The sequence below is a fragment of the Pteropus alecto genome, unplaced genomic scaffold, assembly GCF_000325575.1.
Source record: "Pteropus alecto unplaced genomic scaffold, ASM32557v1 scaffold81, whole genome shotgun sequence".
Lineage (NCBI taxonomy): Eukaryota > Metazoa > Chordata > Mammalia > Chiroptera > Pteropodidae > Pteropus > Pteropus alecto.
In genome coordinates this window covers 18,620,881-18,639,200 of record NW_006433378.1, presented here as the reverse complement: position 1 = coordinate 18,639,200, position 18,320 = coordinate 18,620,881, and the positions used below count along the sequence as shown (strand labels likewise).

Sequence of the window (18,320 nt, the reverse complement as noted above, 5' to 3'; positions counted from 1 at the left end):
AGGAGAATAATGTCTAAAATATCAAGAGAAAGATGGAAAAAATGTAACACCTCATTAAATAAAATGTTATTACACTGTGACTTTTTTTCCCCCTGTAACTAACTCTGAATCAGAGCATCCAATAAATTTTACCCAGGGTTAAGGTACTATAAAAACCGTGTTCTTTCCTGTACCAGAGGATGCTGATAAAATGTAGAGAATGGGGAGCATAAGAAGTCAAGTGTAGTGGGAGCTGCCACAGGGACATGTTGCCTTTAGTTTGCACCCATGAAGAGAGCACTGGAACAAGAGTCAGGAGGCCTGAGTTTTGGCCTTTCTTCATCCTCAACTAACAAATGAGCAAGGTACAGTCATCCCCCTTACTCACTCGGGATAGATTCCAAGACCCCCAGTCGACGGCTGAAACCATGGATAGTACTGAACTGTATTACTATGATTTTCTCTAGACAAACACACCTATGATAAAGTTTAATTTAAAAATTAAACACAGTAAGAGATTAACATCAATAGCTAATAATAAAGTAGAACAATTATAACAATATATTATATAAAAGGTTATGTGAATGTGCTTGCTCTATCTCTCTTTCAAAAAACCTTACTATACTGTACTCAGCTTTTCACTTAAAGGAAGTACTTTAAGGCTTCTGTTTGTCATATCCCAATTGCCAGCATCACCACAATTGTGCTTTGGGGCCATTAGTAAGTAAAATAGGGTCATTTGAACACAAGCACTGCGATACCACGACAGTCAATTTGATAACCAAGGCCTCCTAAGTGACTAATGGGTAGGGAGCGTCTGTAGTGTGGAGATGCTGGGCAAAGGGGTGATCTGCATCCCAGGAAGGATGGAGCAGGATGGTGTGAGATTTAATTACGCTACTTAGAACGGCATGCAATTTAAAACTTATGAATTGTTTATTTCTGGAATATTTCATTTAATATATTTGGACCACAGTTGCCTGTGAGTAACTGAAACCATAAAAAGTGAACCGTGGGTAAGGGGTGGGGGAGTTTACTGTATTTCATAATTCCTTACGTGAGTTTCTTCTGTATCGTAGTGTTAATAACATCTACGATGAGCATCATGATAAAGACTATATTAGAAAAAGAAGCAGATCATCGGTATGGTACCTGACACACTGACACTTTATGAGATGGGGTTTATCCTTTCCTGAGCTTTAATCTAGAAAAGTAGGAAAGTGATGTTTATTTTCCTTTTTCTAGTTTTCAGTTAAAGTTGGCATACAGTATTATATGAGTTTTAGGTGTATAGCACAATAGACATTTACATATCTTACGAAGAGATTCCTCCAATAAGACTGGTACCCACCTGGCACCATTCATAGATATTACGATATTATTGACTATATTTCCTAAGTTATACTTTACATCTCTGACACAATTTTGTAGCTGTCAATTTGTACGTCTTAATCCTGTCACCATTTTTTCCCTTTCTTAAGCCAGAGATTCTTCAAGGCTGTCCTCCCCACTTTTATTTATTTACTTATTTATTTAATTTTTAGAGAAAGGTAAGTACAATCAATACTTCAATGCTCATTGATTGTGATAAGAACAATTGTCACAGAGGTATAGTTGTAAGAACAGTCAGGAGTGGGGAGTGAAAAAGGTCAGGGAAAGCCACACAGTGGAGGGTGACACTGGTTCCCCCGTGGGAGAAGACGGGAAAGGGGTCACCACTTGGAAAGGGAAAAAAGAATGCAGGCCCCTGAATGGCAACCTTTTTCTCCTTGATGTTTTGCTGACTCGCCGTTTTAGTGGCCGGGAGCTGTTGGCACAACTTCTTTCTCACCTAAAGGATCAGTTGCTGGTTTATTTAGCATTTAGATGTTTTGGGAAAGAGAAAATTGATATAAGCCTATTAAATTGTATTGAATAAATCTACGTTTTATGGAAAACATGCTTACTATTTTAGGGATTTAACCGGAAAACTCTATAGAATTAATTTGAGCAAGGATCCTTGGCACACGAACCAAGTGTTTACAGCTCCTGTTTCACCGGGCATAACAAACCCTATCTGAGCCATCTGTCTCTGCACGGTGTTAGTGATCTCAGACTTGAAAAGGGGATGGACATGTTTGTGCTTGAAAACTTTTTCCTTAAGTACGTTTCATAAAGAACTTACATGCCTGCTTTCTACTCTCCATCCTTTTATCGATTATATATTATTGGAAAACAAATTTCTCTTAAATTTGATAAGACCCGAAACAGGACTAAAGCTCAGTTTATACAATTTTACTTTTACCTTTCTCAAACCTCAAAATTTCAGTGGCACATAAAAAGAAATCTTTGTCTTTTTTTATTTTTGTTTGGCCCGTATTAATGCTCCTGAAAAATACTCAAACTCAGCAGACTGACCAGCTGTAAATTATGGCTCAGTTTGCTACTTTCAGAATATTTCTTGGACAATTGCAGTGTATTTTTTTTTTTTTCATGATGTGGTTATAGAGTCATCTACAGTATTTACTCAGCCATCATAATCTGTTTTTGTTTTACTGTGTTTTAGGATTCTCTGCGGTAAACATCCAATGATTTTGACTTCCTAAGTTTCAGCTTTGGGAAACTGTTTTTAAAGAAACATTTCTAGCAGCAGAGTAAGCCTACTTCTTGTATGTATACTTTCCCGAGTTCGGTTTATCAGGATGCTGTCGATTCACTCTTCCATTTAGGTAGCGAACACTTCATAGCATAATTATGTCACCGATCCTGACATAGCTGTGTGTTTTTTAGCATCAGTTTATTACAACTATATGATATGTCATCTGGTTCTAGTTTTTTGCTTCTTCAGTTACAGTATTAGTGAATATTCTACCTAAAATAAATTTTATGTGTATAGTATGTGAACATTATAGTAAAAATAATATATAATAAGTATAGTATAATAATATACAGTGTAACTAATAAGAAGAATTATTTCCTGAGGCTCGGAGGGAGAGGAGTGATATAAATCTTAAATATTAAAGCTACAATGAAAATGATATAGCTTTCAAATTATATATTCACTTAAGTTCCTTTTTTTCTCCTCAAAAACATCTGTTCAGGCCAAATTATGGTACAGTAAAACAACCCTAAAATCTCAGAGGCTTACAGCAACGAAGATGTATTTTTCACTTGCATAACATATTAGATGTGGCTTGGTTACAGCTCAGCTCCACGTTTTCTTTCCTCTGAAAGAGCAGAGAGCATAGATCAGTGGTAGAATCACTCTTTTTGACACTTACAGGTTTGTTCAAAAGTGGCTCATGTCATTTCCACTCACATTTCATCAGCCATAGCAAGTCACGTGGCTAAGGCTGGTGTTGATGGGGTGAGTAGTGAGGAGGGGACCAGTAGGGATAAAGCAAGCAGAAAGGAACTGGTATGGAGGAGCAGCAGGTTATTTGAAAAATAATTCCATGTACTCTCTCTATATATGTATAGAGAGACACATAAACAAAAAGGGAGATGGCAAAGTAATGAGAATATTTTCCCTTAAGATAATTTTATCTGGATTTTAAATTTCTGAATAACAGATATCTCTTTGACAGTTTGTTCAGCTTTTCCAACGTTGTTCAATAGCCTGTGAACACTACCTGAATATTATCGACCCTTTGACGGTGCTTTGAAATTCAGAAATGGCTAGTACTCATCTGTAGTCAATCGTGTAATTTACTTTGACGTATTTATAGCCCTTGGGACATTTGGTATCTGCCAGTTAGCCTTTAACTTTCCACGTGGTCCACCAAAGTGAATAGAATCGATTATATACTATTTTATTAAAAAGGGAATTTTAACTAAAAGCTATAATTTAAATTTTCTTCTGTGGTTCGTGAGGTAATACTGAAGGCCATTCCAAAAGATGAATCCCAACAATATTTTGAATGGATTGTATGGATTAAAATGGTTGTATGGATTAAAATATGTGCATAATATAAGTAGTGAAAACTTTAGAGGTGAAAAACTCATTGAGATGTTTACATTTTGGTTGTTTTTCTAAAGAGTACAGTAAAGCCACAGGATAATGTAAATTCTGGCAAGTTTTGGCTTTGGGTTCTCATTCTCCACTCAAGGATGTGGGGTTTGGTTGGGGTAGGCATTCAAGTTTGAGCACATATTTTATTTAAAAGATTGGTCTATTTCTGACATATCTAATAAGTAAAAATATTTTTGTTCAAGTTTATTAGAAGATAGACTGGAAAGAACTGGTTTTCATTAACTTCAAAATAGTTCAACTATTAGCTTTTGTGAGCTTGCAATTTTTGGATTCTATTTACAGCTTTTGGTTTGTTTCTTGTATTAGTTATAATATTTTATAATCATTCCTCATTTCCATTTTCTTTTTCTTTCCCTTTTTTTTTTTTTTTTTTTTAAGAAAAATTTAAGTCACTTGAGGAGATGAAAACAAGGCTTTATAATCCTGGCATGCCCCCTGTAATACTAGGCATTATAATTATAATATCAATAAAAACTAAGATATATGAATTATTTATAATGTGCTCAGCATTATTTTAAGCAGTTACTCACTTTAACTTATTTAAAGCTACGAGGTAATCAATTTATATTATTTCCAGTTTATAAATGAGAAAATTGAGTCAAAGAGTGGTTAAGAAGCGTGTTCTAACAGTGCACGGCTAGTATGTAGTTGAGCTCATTTGGATCCAGAGTGCACGCTTTTGCTAAAACCACACATGCTGCCACATATATGTCTTTTAGTTCATTATTTATTCATTTAGAAACATATATTAAAGACTAACTATATGTTAGGCAGTATCTTGGGCACAAGAAATATAAAAAATTACAGTATTGGCCTTCATTCCTGACACAGCCTAGCTAGGAGGAGAAAGTTAAATGAATTTTTCCTATGTCGATTCTCGAAGAAGTAGAAGTTTCTCAGAGAACCAGGAATAAATAGATGTCTTAGCAGCGAGGAAAACATGAAAAGAAATAGAGAAACAAGATCAAAGATTTGGGAAATGCAAGCACAACTGCATTCTGGAGTGTGTCAAGCCAAGTGGAAAGAGAGGGAGCAGGAAGGAGAGGCAGAGGCCAGACGATGGCTGGTTTTGTATCAGGCTAAGGATTTAAGGCTTTAGCTAGAAATGGTGGAGGGAGCCTTCAGAGAATTTTATGTAAAAAAGCTTGTAATGTCGATGACTTCTTACTGCTATCATAAAAGATTTCCTGTGCTTCCCATTTGTAGTTTTTTCTCACAGTACTTAGAGTATTCAAAGAGAATGTGCATGCTAGTTAAATGGGATAGTAGCACGTAGACTTACAAGACATTTCTGTGAATTAAGTCAGAGTAAATTCTGTATGTCAGACAGACTACAAGCAAGGCAAGGACGTACATTAACCATTAAATAAATGGAAAGAAAGAAAATGAACTGCAGAACGTACCTAGTATAAATGTTATGTGCTTGAGGAATGAATTTGAGAAATTATTGGCCAGGCCAATGATTACAAAGAGGCACTGCTTCTTTGAAAATCTACTTTTTGAAGTGCTGTTGTAGTTATGGCATAATAGCTGAGCAGATAGACTTGGTAATGATTCAATGCTTTGTTTACACCTTCCACTATCTCTAGATTTGTAACTAAATCTTTAAGTGGGCACATTTCCTGAAAATATATTGAAAAATAATTCTCTTTTTGATTGTATGAATAGAGAAGTGAAAAATTCATGTTGAATTTTAATTCAGCTAAACACTGGTTAAAAAAAGGACAAAATTAGAGTTTTTCCTCATTCTTACTTACAGTGTATAAAACATGATTAATGGGCATCTTTGATGACTGAGATTGCAAACATGTAACTGCCATGCTCAAGGCAAGTTACATTATGTGAATCAGCTAGACTGAGGAGGGCTTGCTGTGTTTAACACGATAAAGGAGGCATGCTTTTCTGCATGTTCTGCCAATTCAAAATGATGTGATTTCCAAAAGATAAAAATGTATTTATCCTTGGCAGGCCGTGGCATGCCTAATGAGTATCATTTTAACATTACTGCTGCAGCAATGGAAATGTTGAAGGAGAATTGTAGATTTTGGTTAAGAAATACATGTAAAATCTACAAAATTCCTCATTCCTTTGGGGGCTTACAGTATCTGATATTTGGCAGAATTTTTTAACCTTTAGTTGATCTGGCTCAAAAGTAAGTCTTTGTTAGGTTAAAAATGTTGCCAGTCCTATTAGCCAAGTCTCTATCGCTATGATAACATTAGCTTTAATTATTTGCCATGCTTGCTAAAATTTGGACAGATGTTGATGTGCTTCTACATCTCAGACCCCTTACAAATGCCACCTTCTTTTCCTGGTTCCTTCCACCTTCTCATTTGTATAGATCTGTATAAAAACAACACATTTATTAAATGAATTATGTTACTGTTCATGCATGCAGATTTTTCCATTTTTAACAAAAATATAATTTACTGCTATAAAATTTCCCCCTCTTTAAAGTGTACATTTCAGTGGTTTTTAGCATTTGCAAAAAATTGTGCAGTTGTGACAACTATCTAATTCCAGAACATTGTCATCACCCCAGAAAGTTACCCAGTTACCTATTAGCAGTCACTCCCCATCGCTCTTTCTCCCCGGCCCCTGGTAACCACTAATCAATCTACTTTTGCCTCTGCGGGTTTGCCTCTTCTGGACATTTCACATACAAATAGAAGCATACAAAATACGGCCTTTTGTGACTGTATTCCTTTACCTAGCATAATGTTTTTAAAGTTCATTTTGTTGTAGTCTGTATCACTATTATTTTTTTTATTATAGAGTAATATTCTATCATATAGATATACCATTTTTTGTTTATTCATTTATTAGTTGATGAATATTTAGGTTGTTAGAACTTTTTTTTGAATTATGCTACCATAAACATTTGTGTACAAGTTTTTGTGTGGAACATGATATACATTTAAATATATTTTATTAAAATTAAAAATATTAACATTAAAAATTTTTTTAAAAGAATTACTACAACATTAAGATATTTAAAAAACATAACAACTATTAACATTTTGGTTTATCTTGTTTTAGACTTTTCCACTTACTAATACTTTCATTTTTAAAAAGCACATTTTGTATCCAAATATGCATACTGTTCTATATTCTATTATTTTAACTTTATTTTTGCTATATCAAAGTATATGTGGTATATATTTCTAAGACAGGATTTTTAATAATTGTGTATATGTTATTTTTATTTTAAATGTTTCTGTACATTAAAATCATAATACATTGCTTTATTTTTCATTTTATTCCCTTTCTTTCCCTTACTAGTAGCAAGCAAGTACCTGGAATAGTAGTCTTTCAATAAATGTTTGCTGAAATGGCTTTATGACATATATAGAGTCACAGAATTTCAGATTTGAAAAGAGTCTTAAGGGTCTGTGAATAACATGAGTGATACTGTATTTTAGTTAAAAGTGGGTTTAGCCAATGACTGTAATTTTGGCTCTTAAACTTCTATATTTAACCAGTATACTATATTCTTTGAATAAACCATTTGAGAAGATTGACAAAAAGACTAATAGGAAATTAGTTTCTAAGTTAAATCATGAGTAATACTTGACAACTTTCTGAATTCCTATACAATAAAATTTGAAATTTGTAAGAAGTCAGTAAATGATTTTTCAACCAGTTTAAAACTTCATTCATGAAAATACATATTATTTTCCAAAATTACAAAATGTTCACCAAAGTCATTAAAAGTGCCTCAGCTATCTCCAGTGTTGTCTTGTCAGATAGACATAGGTTGTTTCAAAAGAGTGAAATGTATTTGTTTTTCATGTTGCATTCAAACCTAATTTTCTAACATCACTGTTGACACTAAATCTGCTGTTGAATCACAGTAACACCACCGACTGTATGATGCCAAGTTGAGTGTGTTCCAACTTTTAAAAATATCATCAATCCTAGCACCTGATTATGGTGTTGAAATACTGTTTTCACTATAGGAATCCAGATCTTCTTGGAGAAACTGCTGTTTCCAAGTTCTGGGGCAGGATATACACAAAATTAGCTCAGAGCAACTTGTTAGTCAAATTTCAAGGATTCCCTCAGAGACCACCAGGGCCAGAGACTATCAGGAGCCAAACTAAAGAGGCCAACTCACTGGCCAAAGTTGGGACAGTTTGAACTTTTATAAGGTGAACCCCATCAAATATATTTAAATCCTTAAATTCATCATTAAAAATTAATTAGTCATTTTTGGAAGATGTTTATTATCTTCAAAACGGATTTTTTTTTTTTTAACAGGAAAATAACCAAGCATTTATGGTACCTTCCCCATATGAACTGTCCCACTGGGTAACATAGTAGATGAGAAGCTAGTCTTAATAAAAAATAGCATTTCAATGAATAAATAAAAAGAACTGATAGAATTATAATATCACCATTTTTGCAGTACACATGAACTACAGATCTAGGCATTAAGCTGTTAATGCCTAGAAAAGCAGACCCGATATGCCTCCTGATGAAAGCATACACCACCACCTGGAGTCTTGCCAAAGAGATCAAATCTGAAATTGCTCAAGGGTCTTGACCCAGCTGCCATTTTGCAGGAAGTAGAGGGAAGAGAAACTTGGTGAACTGCCCTGTGGATATGCAGTCCACAAAATCCAGGTTGAGGGAAACTGCACATTAAATATCCTGTGTTCTTCCACAGGTACAGTGAAGAGAGAAGGGAATGGAGAGAGGCACCGGAGATTGAAAGTGACTTTACATATATGTTGATTTATTTTTTAAAAGTGGGTAAGACTAAACTGTATGAATTGCCTGGGGCTTATTGTGTTAACGATAAGACTGTAAAAGGCAAAAAGGGGATTACTGTAAAGGCAAGACAGTGGTTTGTAGGGAGAGAGATGGTTCTGTTTGGGATGGGCCACATGGAGGGATGCCTGGGTGCCTGGCAAAGCTTGTTTTCTTGATTCAGGTGAGGGTTTCAAGGGTGCTGTATTAGTTTTCTATTGTTGCTGTTAACAGATTACCAAAAAAATTAGTGGCTGAAAACAACAAAATTTACTATCTCACAGTTCGGTAGGTCAGAAGGCCAGGTGAGCTTGACTGGAGTGTCTGTTATGGGTCTCACAAGGCCGAAATCAAGTTCTCATTCAGCTGGGCTGTTATCTGGAGGCTCTGGGCTCATTCAGGTTTTTGGGCAGAATTCAGTGCCTTGTGGCCACAGGGCTGAGGATCCTGTTTTCTTGCTGGCTGTTAGCCAGAGCGGATCTCAGCTCCTCAAGCTTACCCATATTTAGTTTACATTGTCCCCCCACCTTCCAACAGCAAGAATGGGTTAAGCCCTTTTTATGCTATGAATCGCTCTGTTTTTTCCTTCCTCTGCAACTCTTTTGGCTTTTTTTTCCCTATTTTTAAGGGCTTATTTAAAGAAGATAAATGAGGTCAAATATAGGATGACAGAAGGAGACTGGACTTCAGGTGGTGAGCACATAACAGAATATACAGGTATCATATTATAAAGTTGTACACCTGCAATTTATATAACTCTCTTATCACAATACATTTAATTTAAAAAAGAAAAATTTTCTTACCTTGATAAATCAGGATAAGCTCCCTCTTTTAAGGTCAGCTGGTGATTAAATTTAATTACATCTTCAAAGTTCCTTCACAGCATTACCTAGATTGGTGGTTGATTGAATAACCAGGGGACCAGAATGCCAGGAGGATGTTTTTAGAATTCTGCCTGCCACAGGTATTTTTGCCATTTTATGTAATGTATTTTATTTTACAAATATAAAGACCACAAAATTATTGAGACATGCAAACTGGTGCCTTCTTATATTATTTGAAAGATTCTTATTAAAGATGCTTACTTTTCTTTAGAAAAAAAAAAGTGATTTATTTTCTTAGCTAAAGTATTTTGTACTTTCACCTTGTCTAAAGATGGCAAAAAATGTAGGTATAAAAAAGTAAGTTCTGGAATTGGCTGCTTTTATTACTGTAAGTAACTCTAAAACATTTGCAATAAAAAGTTATGTCAATAAAATTTACAATTTGTACAGAGTTATTGAACATAGCTTTAAAGGTGCAGTCTTTTTGGGGGGTTCTGGGTTCACAGGGTATGGCTGCTGGTATCTATTTTGGTGATAGCTTTTATAAGACCAGATACTCCTTTGGTTTTCCTGCCATTTCAGAGCTACTTTTGGGTATAGTTGTCATTACTTTTTTTTTTCTAACTTAATTGATGGTATATCAAAATTGATCTGTACTGGAGTGGGCAAATTTTTCCTGTAAAACTACCAGATAGTAAATATTTTCAGTTTTGTAGGCCATATCGTCTCTATTGCAAATATTCAACTCTGTCGTTGTAGCCCAAAAGAACATAGACAATACAGAAATTAATGGGCATGGCCGAATTTGGCCCATCTGCCACAATTTGCAGACCCCTGACCTACACATTTAAATATTTCTTCTCTTATTGTGGTTTCAATATTTTACTAATGATATATTTTCATTGCATTCACTTGTATAAGCATATTATACAAAAAATAACCAAAGTAAAGACAGGCACAAAAATTTATATTTCCCTTAGTTATAGCATAAAGATTTCAATGTTTGAACCAATTTTTCAAGTATGTATACTGCACATATCTGAATTCTTCTCTGAGCTCTGATAACAAAGCTAAGTACATTTCTGTATCGATCTTACTCATTCATTTATTCATTCAACAAATATTTATCGATCACCTAATATGTGCCAGGCGCTATTCTAGATCCTGGAGATAAGCAGTTAAGCAAAGTCCCTGCTGTCACCATGCACGCACTCAACTTGCTGTTGATGTCAAGAATCCAGGATTTAAGAAGCATTTTCTAGTAGTTTCTCCCTGACCTGCAACAGAGTAGCATATGAATATGAATGTTAATTCACTTTTGATGTTAGATTTAAATATTGTTTGCCTATGTTTTCTTATAAATTGACTGTGTAATTACTGTTGAAAAAAATCCTAGAGTCTATGTTATATGTTCACTACAGTTCATTTCAGATTTACATTGAAGTTTGTTAGGAGTCAGCTTTATCTTGCAAAATTTTACTGTGTAAAACTCACTGAAGACCTGGGCAATGTACTGTCATACTTTGTCTTCAAGTTTTACTGTGTGAATTTGAGAGATGTTGCTTTTCTTGACCATGCTGTGATTGAAATCAATCCTAGCTGAGCAATTAGCTGGTAATAATTGAACATTTTGACATTTTAATTTGAGCCTCATTAATTCATCATAGCCATCAACACATATTCTTTGAAATGGCATTTTTAATCAGTGATGCAGATTCATTCTTGGCTTTTAGGGAATTTATTCTTGCCTGGGGAAAAGAAAAAGTTAGATAAAAAGACCCCAAGACTTATAATAACCCTATAATTAAAATAAAAAATCAGACTTTAACCAGAGCTTACAATAAGCACAAGTATTAGGCATTCACTTCTATTGCATAACCGATAGTTAGATGCTGTGATGAGAGCATCCCCATCCTTAAGCCTCTTCTGGCATCTAACTGAATGTATTACATGTGTCTTGCAGTCATGTCCTTCCTCACGTACTTTTTCGTGAATTGACATGCATAAGCCTAAATTAAAAAAAAAAAAGTTGAACTACAACTTACCTCTTCAATCACATGTTTACAATATAGTATTTATATATCACAGATATGTTTAGAGAAACTTTATTCGAAGATCTGAATAAAAACAAGTTATTCTGGTAGCACTAGTTTCTACTCTGTTCAGTTTTGGTAGGTGCTTGCATGCACATAGTGTTTTCTTTTCTTAAAAACATTGCAAATAGTTGAACTATATAAAAATATGAATCATAGGTTTGTAGAATTCCTGGAGCACCTCCATAAAACCCCAAGATTCTGTAGAACAAATCCGAGAAATGTGATCTAAGTCAATCCCTTTATCTTCTGAAAGAGGAAAATGAGGCCCGGAGAGAAGGCATGTTCAACATGGCCGCCCTAGAATCGGACCCAAGGGCCTAAGCCCTGGTGCAGCGCATTCTCCATCGCTGCCTACTTTGTGTTCAACAGGCATTACAATCCCTGTAATTTACTTTAGAGTACTTACAGCCTTTTGATACGCACAGTTAGCTGGTTAGACATGATGCTGGCCAGACAGCATCGTCCAGTGGTGGCGTCAATGTCATGTGAGAGCAGGCCCACTGGAGAAGCAGCTGGTACAGGCCTTTCTATTCTATATCCTTTTGATTAACTGTGGATGTTTTATGAATTAGCATATTGATTGCAAATTTGGGTTTTCAGTGTTGAATGCTGCGTTTGTTCATTAGCATGAGAGATGTTAGAAATAGACTCTAGCTCTCACAGATGAAATTGGACATATTTTGGACATATGGATTGGCTAGCACTCTTTTATGGATAGGGTACAAGAGGCCTATACTGGTCTTTTTAGGATTGACACTCATGCTGTGAGCCCCTGATTGGTTCTCAGTCAAGAAATTGGCTCAGGAAGCCTTCTGATTGCACGGTGGCCTCTATGCACAGAAAGCAGGCTCAGAAATCTTGCCAAGTCTGTTTCAGGTGAACTTTTCATACCACTGAAAAGGGCTTTATCCACTGTGTACAGCAAGTCGTATAAACTTCTTGCTGATAAGTATTTGCCAATAAGTGTCTGACTGTGTGTGGGAATTTGGACTGAGGTTTGTTTCCATTCAGATCTCATAGCCAGGCTGTGGGAGAGTAGTACACTCCCCATGTCTCAGCATTCTTTGGGGGCCACTGAAAAGAATGTGACCATGCATGACCAAACTGGCTGAGGTACGTGTGCAACTCCAGGCGGTATCTCATTTTGATAATTAGTGGAGTCTTAAGTCTCCTGCTCTGTTAATATAGTTCTTCCTTCTCCCCTTTACCACAGCCTTTTGTTAAATGTACCAAAAAGAGGGAGTTGCTGCTCTGGCTCTTTGTGACTTCCTGGGAAGTGATTGATTTGTTGTTCTTCAGCTTCCTTCCCTTGCTGGCACTACTGCTTTTGGAGTACAAAAGGTCATGATCACTCAGGCCCCCAGCAACATTCTTTGTAAAATAGAGTCCCAGAGCCAGATCCACAGGTAGTCAGTCATTGGGGCAGGGAAGGGACGTTGGGTATTTGACCTGGGCTCTTGGAGCTCAGGGAAGTTAGTGGTTGACCAGGGTTATGGGCTGAACTGTGTTTCCACAAAATTTATATGTCAAAGTCCTAACCCTTAGTACCTCAGAATATGACTATATTTGGAGATAGGGTCTTTGAAAGAGTCATTAAGTTAAAATGAGTTCAGTTAAGGTGAGCCTTCAAGTAATATGACTGGTTTCTTCGTTAATTGAGGAGATTAGGACAATTACAGAGGGAAGACCATGTACAGATACTGGTAGAGGACAAGCCAAGGAGAGAGGCCTCAGAAGGAACCAACCCTATCAGCACCTTGATCGATCACAGACTTCCAGCTTCCAGAATTATGAGACAATAAATTTGTATTGTTCAAGTTCTCTTCGATGCACCCCACCCCCCTCTTCCTGCCCACCAGTCTGTGATCCTTTGTTATGGAAGCCCTGGCAAACTAATACATCAGGCCAGTTTGTTTCAGATTCTAACTTCTTGGTTTCTCCCCTTCATCTATTGCTGCAGCTTTGGCCCAGACTCTGAAGATTCACACGCTGGAATTGGAGTTCAGCGTGAGAGGTGCCTTATAACATTCTGTTCGTGTTGGAGTGAGTTCCAGGAGGCAGTGTAGTGCGCAGTTGGCCCTGCAGGAGGAGCTGGCTTCAGAACGGAGTGAACTTCAGACTTGCAAATGAGAAACTTCCAGCAGCAGCTCCAGGCCCTGCTGGGAAGAGCTAACAGAGATGTAACATTCTGGATTATTTTTAGTCTCTTCTCTGCAGGTGAGGAAAACTCTCTTTCTCCTCCAAGTTAAAAACACATGCTCCAATACCACAAGAGCTGGGTTCTCAACTTTCTGTTCTCAGTCTTTAAGAATGGACCGGATGGAACCTTTCCCAGCTCCCAGCTAGGTTATCCATCCCTGAAAATCAGCTCTACCAGTTGGAACGCAAGCTGTAGATAAACCCCAAATTGATCCCAAGATTAGGAGGAGAAAAGTACACCAATCTCCTTTAAAATACATCATCAATCTTTATAGTCTTAAAATCATGTCCAGAGGGAGGTTGAGATGTATCATGTCTGTCTCTATCTTATAATATTTGTGTTCAACTTGCCTTCTGTCCATGTCAGTGATGGATACCCTGTCCCCACCACTGACAGTCCTGTTGGCAGTCACTGTGGATATTCAATGCACTTAAAAACAGTTAAATAAATAGTTTTCCAAAAGAAGGGCCGTGGGGTGGGTTGAATCAGACTGTGGTCTGCCTGACATAATTGGTGCCTCTACCAATTGGGACCTGTCTTTTGGGATTTAACATTTTGAGATTGATGCATTTTTCATTTGGAACTTCACGTTTAAAGAAATACATTGTTTGTAGCAGTAAAAGGTTACTATTTAACTTTCATGAACCATGTCTATAAAACTGGAGTAACTCTACCTGTCCACCTTCTTACATGTGTGATAGACACAGAGGAACAAGCCAGTTGTTTTAAAGCACTTGGTATTTGAACAAAAATCACACACAGAGTCTAAGCTTCCTATAATTTATCAGTGCATTCTAACTCCTAGGCCCTGTGTCATTAATGAATCATTCAGTTACTGAGTTCTAGCAAAGAATTCTTATGTGCTAGAATAGAGATGAAAAAGAACTAAAAAAATGCACATGGATGAAGAAGAGGCTAGACTATAAAGCAAGCCTCTCATTTATCTCCAGAGGGATCAGATGGCCTCGCTGAGGCAATTTTTGTTCTCCTAGTCACTGAATGAGTTAGGGTCCTGCACATCTGAGGTCCCTGACTAGGGCTGTGATTCAAGTTATCTAAGTGGTTGAGTCTAATGAATGTTTTCAAGTCTTGAAAGACAGTAGCGATGATAATGCAAGGGACATGTTAGTATTTTCATACTTTTTTTCACTTATTTAGTGTTTTCAAGTCATACGATTGGTTTGCATCTGAGCTAAATGAGACAGGACTGCTGCTGAGGGTGCCCATGCAGCTTAAGTTTATTTTTGGAGTGAACAGGTGGATATAAACCCATTTCCAATAATGCAAGAGAAACAGTATCCAACAAATTTCTGATTGGAGAAAATAGTTATGAAGAATGTGACTGAAACACCTAGACAATATTTTAAAAAATATTTTTTATCATGTGGAAGAAGGAATTAGAAAGCCAGGGTCAACTAGTTATAAAGGAAGTAGTTTTGTTTGCTCAGTTGAATCAGGAAATGTAAGATTAAGGGAATGGTTGGGATTTAGCTCACATCTGTGAGGAAAGTTTTGGGTTTTTAATTTTTTTTTTTTTAAATTAAAACAAACGGAGAAATGAGAAGAGAGAGCAGGAGACAAGGAGAGAGAAAAGGCAGGACATTTGAGCGCCTTGAGAGATACGGGTGCCCTGGACAGTCAATTCACGTGACACCACTTTACACCACCCTTTTAAAAATATTTGCCATATATTTATTTTAGAGGAGGGGCTGGGAACCACGTGGGGAATAGCAGAGAAGGAAGGCTATCTCGTGGCAGAGCCCACTCTCACCTCTGTTGTTAGGGGATTCAGCTCTGGCCCCAAACTTAGATGTCTTCCTTTACCAAGTAAGAGTCTTGCACACCCCTTGGGAGTGTCACTGAACAAATACGTATGTTCAATGCTAGGACTCACCTAGAGAGTTCGCTCGGCCGCAGATGACTTAAAATTCTCGTAAACACACGCAGTCTTCTTGTTTTCTCCATCTTCTTAAATTTCCAGTGGAAATTTAGTACCCTAGTGACATATATGTCACATCCCTCATAGATTGGTGTGTGGGGCAGTTGATGTGAGTGAGGCAGAGGGAAGGAGAGAGCTAGAGGGAGAGATTTTTGTGGAAGGCAAGACTCAACAAAAGGAAGTTCCAAATGACTTAAAGATTGTTTTACCCAGTGAAAGGGAACTAGAGAAACGTTTAGAGCGTAACAGGAATGAGAATGGTAACAATTTGAGCTTATGCCTCTATCTTGGGAGTTGACTTTGCAAGTGGGACTACTCTCTATTGTTTATGCTCTGCTGTTTGAAAAACAATGTGCACTTTAAAAAACGTATACGACTATTCATGGGATCGACAGACCTAGGATCGTGATAGTCCACTGTAGAAGGACTAAATCACCTGAGCAATTTTTTGCTTGACAGTGAAATGATAGAAGAGACTGTATGTTGGCTTAAAGATTTTGCAAAATTAAACTATATGTATTGGTACTATGGCAGAATGTACATGTGACATTAAAACCAACATTTCCAAAGAGTCGAAATGATTTGGAGAATTATGTTTATCTTTGTGGACGTGAATGTAAAAAAGCCAAGTGTCCAGTGACTAAAGGCATAAATGAGATTTATGAAATGATGAGACCCTTGGCATTGCTGTACCAGACTCAGCCTCTGGGGAAATAGCGGTAAACATTCTGAGTCTTCTGAGGAAGTAATAAACAGTAAGCAATATGCCCTCCACACTGACTGCCAGTCATCTAGCTTGTATTCATCATCACAACCTTCTAGGCTGGGAAATAACTTCATCTAATCCCATAAATTGTTGATCTTATACAGAATGAAGATAGAGATGGTCTTTCTTTACCTCCAGTCCTGGATATCTATAGGGGACTTTTCCTTTTTTAGTAACCAGAGAAAGAGTTTGCTTGCAAAGGGAGGAAGGCTGGTAGCATTAACCTGTAACCTTCCTTTCATAATGAGGGTGCATTTTTTTGCCACGAGTTTTCACAGAAGATCTATCTGGACCTTTACTCTACCTTTCTCCAGACTTCTGGTTCCCTCCCTCCACTGCTTGTTTTCATTTCTTCCCAAGATGTCATTAATGGTTCCCACATTTCGTAGGGCCCCTCAAAGGACAAAGATGAAGCACGGGAGAAATATGTGAATTGCTGGAAAGAGCCGTAGTGGCTGTAGGCTCTGAGGCCTGAGTCCCCCCGTGAAGGCACATTCTTGCTCCATACAATGCAGCTCTCTCGTCCACAGCGAGGTGCTTCTACTTGCACCTAAAAGCCCAGCATGCAGCTCAGACACAAACCACAACCTGTCATGTCACTAACAGCACAGATCTCCCATGACATTTCCTGGACTCGCTAGCTTAGTAGAAAGATCACTGCCATGCAGTGTCAGCCTCCAGGAGTCTTATGATGATAGAGGCTGTCTACATTTGAGAAATTTTCATGAGTAAGTTTTATGGAATCGAGAGACCTCAAGACAGTAGACAGCAGTGAGAAAGGAAAATACACTCAGGAGGTTTAAAAGATGATAATATGCTTGGTTGGTGGGAGAATAAATGCTGCTTTAGGTTTTATTTCGTTTTAACAAAATAAAAGTAAGAATTCTTTTTAATCACATGGGGCAGAGTCGTTTGCATCAGACCCTTTGCACATTTAGACAGCAGGCTCTATTTCTCAAGACTATAAATTCTGTATTCAGTTTAAGAAAGTGTATTTTTGATTGAGGTTAACACAGTATTTAAGTTAATGGAAAACATGCTTCCATTGCAGAGTATTTCCACCAGAATTGCTGGATTCTGTACAAAAATCTGTTTCTATTTTGAAAAAAAAAAAAAAAGTGGTACTGACCTAAATATTCCTCTTTTCTTTTATTTCGCTCATCTACATTTATCTGCTTTCTTCCTCAGGTATAGACAAATAAACGACATAGTATGAATTCAGATGAGAACATTTCCTAGTGGTATATATCTTTAATGTTTCAGAAAAATTAAAAAATATTTTGCTTAAAATCTGAGCTGCATGTCATTGTAGGAAGCGTGAGTTTCCATTGCTGCTACCCAAACAATATTGGAATCGGGAAGAGAGAATCAGAGTGTCTTAGAAATGTGACTCTTAAACCTTGTGTGAATTAGCAGTTTCTGAGTAACAAACCACCCCAGTAATTATTGGATCAAAACTGCAATCATTTTTTCTTGCACACATATCATTTTCAGGTAGAAGTTGGTTAATCTAGTTGATCTTGGTTAGGCAGCTCTGTTTCATGTTGGTTCCAGCTAGGTTTGATTTCTTGCTTGTGCTTACATCTCTCAATGAGTATTAATTCTGAGGCAGGCAGCAGCTACTGGGGGACACTCTTCTCAAGGTGAAATTCGGGTGGGCAGGCAAGAACATGGCTTAAACTTGGAGCTGGCCACACTGTTACCTCCACCCATTTATTGTTGACTAAAGTGGGTCACACAACTAAGTCCAGC

At 37.0% G+C, this 18,320-nt stretch overlaps 1 long non-coding RNA gene across 5 annotated transcripts in view; it reads left to right on the top strand.

Annotated features, from left to right (window-relative positions):
- Nucleotides 1-18,320, top strand: part of LOC107195419 — a 279,224-nt gene that overhangs the window by 122,534 nt on the left and 138,370 nt on the right. For 3 of the 5 annotated variants that reach the window (XR_003045212.1, XR_003045214.1, XR_003045211.1), the window contains exons 4-6: nucleotides 8,661-8,746; nucleotides 9,372-9,460; nucleotides 13,624-13,880. This is a non-coding gene — a long non-coding RNA (uncharacterized LOC107195419). Of the gene's footprint in view, nucleotides 1-2,524; nucleotides 2,613-8,660; nucleotides 8,747-9,371; nucleotides 9,461-13,623; nucleotides 13,881-18,320 lie in introns of all 5 variants that reach the window. The other 2 variants (XR_003045213.1, XR_003045215.1) reach the window with 2 other exon arrangements.